The sequence below is a fragment of the Hipposideros armiger genome, unplaced genomic scaffold, assembly GCF_001890085.2.
Source record: "Hipposideros armiger isolate ML-2016 unplaced genomic scaffold, ASM189008v1 scaffold_956, whole genome shotgun sequence".
Lineage (NCBI taxonomy): Eukaryota > Metazoa > Chordata > Mammalia > Chiroptera > Hipposideridae > Hipposideros > Hipposideros armiger.
The window spans coordinates 262,534-267,009 of record NW_017732306.1 but is presented as its reverse complement, the minus strand read 5'-3'; the positions used below and the strand labels follow the sequence as shown (position 1 = coordinate 267,009).

Below are 4,476 nucleotides of genomic sequence, written 5' to 3'. Positions count from 1 at the left end.
CTTCTTCCTTGCACAAGGCAGGGGACAGTGTTATAATTTTCTCCTCACTTGCCTTTTTCTCTGCCTGTATTACTGATCATTTTCCTTCTTGGCACAATATTTCTTTAGATAGGCTAGTAATTTTTTGGTTCTAGTCAGATATTGCTGACCTGAGAGTCATTGTGCCTCTTCATGTTGAGTTGGCATAATTCTTTTCTTTTTTTTAAGGAATTTTTTTATTGGGGGAATTGGGGGAGGGGAACAGACAAGTTGCTGTCCTGTTGTTCTTCATTCTAGTTGTGGAGGATGTTGCTTTACTGGCCCATGTTGGTATTATCGTTGTGCTCTTCCTGGGTGAGGCAGATCAGTCGCCGGCCTCTGGATGGCCACTCACAGTGGCTCTTGGCAGCTCACACTGGCTGCCAGCTGCTCATGCTGGCTGCTGGCCACACACAGTAGCCCATGGCAACCCACTGCAGCCTACGGTGTCGCTGGTGACTCATGGCAGCCCAGCTCCAGGTTGAGCTGTTGTTCACCATCTTAGCTGTAGAGGGCAGTGTCACTGGCCCTCATGTGGGATCTGAACCAGGGCCCTGCTGCTCAGAGCTGGCGTCCCAAGCCAGCTCTTAACCAACGCGCCACTCGGCTGGCCCCAGCATAATTCTTTTCTGATCCATTAAATGTTTGTTTTAAGGTTTAGCTTTCAGAGATTATACACTTTCCAAGTTCCTGAGGTGGAAAAATTGTGGAATAAAAGGCCTTTATTGTTGAACCCAAGTACTAGCTACGTAAGTAGTGAGGTAGAGTGAAAAGGATCCCAGAAACAACCATATTTGAAGACCTAAGCAATAGGAAAGTGTAGAATAAAGGTAAAAATATCATCATATTTATTGGCACAACACCTTAGGTATTTTACCCAGCTGAGGCACAACCTTATCTATGATTAGGTTTAGTACTGCAGATGGCAGAAAATGAAAACATTACTTCTTCCCTTCCTCATTCCCTCACTTCATCCCTTCCTTCCAACAATTTATGGTTTAATGTCTTCCTTGTACTCTTCCTAAACATACAATTTTCAGATATTAATTTTTAATAACAATTTGCATTCTCTATCTGAAACATTCCATATTTACCTGATGTTGCTCCTGTTGCTTGTTTGTTATATCTGTCCCCTACCTTGGAGATTTTTTTTCCATCTAGATTGACTTTCAGATGGCAGTAGTAGATATATTTCCCTTTATACACCAACTCCATCTTGATTTGTTTCTTCATAGATTTTTTTTAAAAATTGTTTACCTTCTTTTGGTCTTGTTCTTTCCTCCCAATGGGATAATGTTGGATGGATGTTTCATTTTCTTTACTGATTGCCTCACCAAAACATTTGCTTCAATTAGAGAAATTGGCAAATCTAAAAGGTTCTTAAATATTTCAGAAAAATAAATGGCAGATAAATTTCCTAAATAGTTAATTGTTGGGACTTTAACTTCTGAGAAGACAAAGTAGATGTAATTTTCCCTGCTCTTCCCATTAAGCACAACTAATACCCCTGGATATTATATGTAAAACAAGCATAAGAAGACTCTGGAAGATGGAAAAAAGAAAGCAGACTGGATGGTGATGTAGGGACTCATAAAACAACATGGTAGCTTATAGACCGGAAGCCGGGAACTTAGTTCTCTTTCCCATCTTGCAAGATGGCGGGTGAAAAAGCTGAAAAGCCAGACACTAAAGAGAAGAAACCTGAAGCCAAGAAGGCTGATGCTGGTGGCAAGGTTAAGAAGGGTAACCTCAAGGCCAAGACGCCTAAGAAGGGGAAGCCCCACTGCAGCCAAAACCCTGTCCTGGTCCGAGGAATCGGCAGGTATTCCTGAAAGGCCATGTACAAGAGGAAGTATTCAGCAGCGAAATCCAGGATTGAAAAGAAAAAGAAGGAGAAGGTTCTTGCTACTGTCACAAAACCAGTTGGTGATGACAAGAATGGTGGTACCCGAGTGGTTAAACTTCACAAAATGCCTAGATACCATCCTACTGAAGATGTGCCTCAGAAGCTGCTGAGCCATGGCAAGAAACCCTTCAGTCAGCACGTGAGAAAACTCCGGGCCAGCATCACTCCCGGGACCATTCTCATCATCCTCACTGGGCACCATAGAGGCAAGAGGGTCGTTTTCCTGAAGCAGGTGAGCAGTGGCTTGCTACTTGTGACTGGACCTCTGTCCCTCAATCGAGTTCCTCTGCGTAGAACACACCAGAAATTTGTCATTACCACCTCCACTAAAATCGGTATCAGTGGTGTGAAAATCCCCAAACATCTCACCGATGCTTACTTCAAGAAGAAGCAGCTGTGGAAGCCGCTACACCAGGAGGAGGAGATCTTCGACACAGAGAAAGAGAAATACGAGATTACAGAGCAGCGGAAAATTGATCAGAAAGCTGTGGACTCGCAAATTCTGCCAAAAATCAAAGCTGTTCCTCAGCTCCAGGGCTACCTCTGCTCTGTGTTTGCCCTCACAAATGAGATTTATCCTCACAAACTGGTGTTTTAAATTTATTACGAAGCACCTAATTAAACGTCTGGTCTATTAAAACAACAAAACAACAACAACAACATGGTGGTGGGTTTCTTGGGCTTTCTTTTTCCTTTTTATATTCCAGACCTGGAGCTGAAGAAGTCAGCAATGTGAAAATACCAATGGGCACAGATAACAAAGGCACAACAAAAACCTGCTACATCTAGTCAAAGACCCACTAAAAGGGCAGCCTAGTAAAACAGAAAACTTTTAGATAATAAACACTGTACCATGGCCAAATATCACAGAAAAAAGTGTGGCTCCATCCCCACCAACACAATTTGAATGGGGTATCTAGACTTCCACTCTTGTCAGACTGTAGTGGGAGTCTCAACACCCTCACAGGGATGGTCAGAGGAAGTTAAATCAAGAGTTTGAAATTCTGGCCCCTCCAATCAGCTGCAGTATCACAGGAGGCCATGTGGAAGGTGTGTACTTCCTCCCTGGCAGGCAGAAATGTGTGTGGTGTCAGAGGAGGCCCACTGGAGAACTAGGACTTTTGCCACTGCCCAGGAGTAATGAGGCTCATGGTGTCAATGAGGCTATGTAGAGAATAGTAATGAGGTACTTCTATTACTCCCAGTTATGGTAGTATCAATAAAGCCTAGTGGGAAGACTTGCCTCCCACTTCTGCCCAACAGTATTGAGAATCCTTTCTCCTCTGTGGGTTTCCATAGAGTCTGAGTGGGAAACCTGGACTTCCACTCTCATCTGGAGGTAATGAGGCAGTACATTCTTGTTTCATCTGTTTAAGCAGTATCAAGCGAAGCCAGCAGGGCTTAAATAAAAGCCAGAGTTTGATAAGATAACACCCACAATATCCAGGTTTCAAAAGAAAATCACTCATCACATCAAGAACCAGGAAAATTCCAACTTGAATGAAAAATATAATCAATAAATGATAACACTGACATAACACAGATGTTAGAGCTATCTGAAAAAGGTTTTAAAGCAGCCACCATAAAAATGTTTCAATGAAAAATTACAACCATTCCTTTTTTTAATTTTTATTTTTTATTACTTTGAGGTGTACAAAACGATGTAATAGTTAGACATTTATACCCCTTGTAAAGTGATAACCCCCCTTCCCCAATATACTACCCCTCTGACATTGTATATAGCTGTTACAATTCCATTGACTCTATTTCCTATGACACCATTCTTGAAACAAATTTTAAAAAGAAAGGCTCAGCAAAGAAGTAGACAATATAAAGAAGAGCCAAATAGAAATTGTAAAACTGAAAAAATATATATAGTAACCAAAAATGGAAAACTCAGTTGTTGGGCTCAATAACAGAATGAATATAATGAAGGAAAGAATCCATATATTTGAACAGAGAACAATACAAATCATACAATCTGAATAACAGAGAGAAAATAAACTGTAAAAAAAAGAACAGATCCACAAGAACCTGTAAAATTATAACAAAAAAAACCCCTAATATTTTGTATCATTGTTGTCACAGGAGAGGAGAAAAAAGACAGGATTGAAAACCAGACAAATGTGCAAAAATACATACACCTACAGATTCTAGAACTGAGAGAATCCACACATGTAAACTTAAAAAAAGTCCACACCAAGACATATCACAGTCAAACCTTTGAAATTTAAAGGCAAAAAAACCTTTAAAGTAGTGAGTGAGAATAGACCCCTGTAGGTGAAAAACAATTCAAATGACAGTGGAGTTCTCATCTGAAACCATGACTATCAAAGAAAGTGGCACAACATTTTTGAAGCACTGAAAGTAAACATATGTCAATTCAGAATTCTATGTCCAGTGAAAAAAATCTTTCAGGAATGAAGGGGAAATCAAGATGAAGTGAAAAGTCTCAGGTAAATGGAAATGAAGACAATTTGTCACCAACAGTCCTACCTGAAAGAACAGCTAAAGAAATTCTCTAAAAAGTAAGGAAACGATAAGAGAAGGAA

At 40.5% G+C, this 4,476-nt stretch overlaps 1 pseudogene; it reads left to right on the top strand.

Annotated features, from left to right (window-relative positions):
• Window positions 1–1,633: 1,633 nt before the first annotated feature.
• Window positions 1,634–2,522, top strand: LOC109375464 (60S ribosomal protein L6 pseudogene; annotated as a pseudogene).
• The last annotated feature ends 1,954 nt before the right edge of the window (window positions 2,523–4,476 follow it).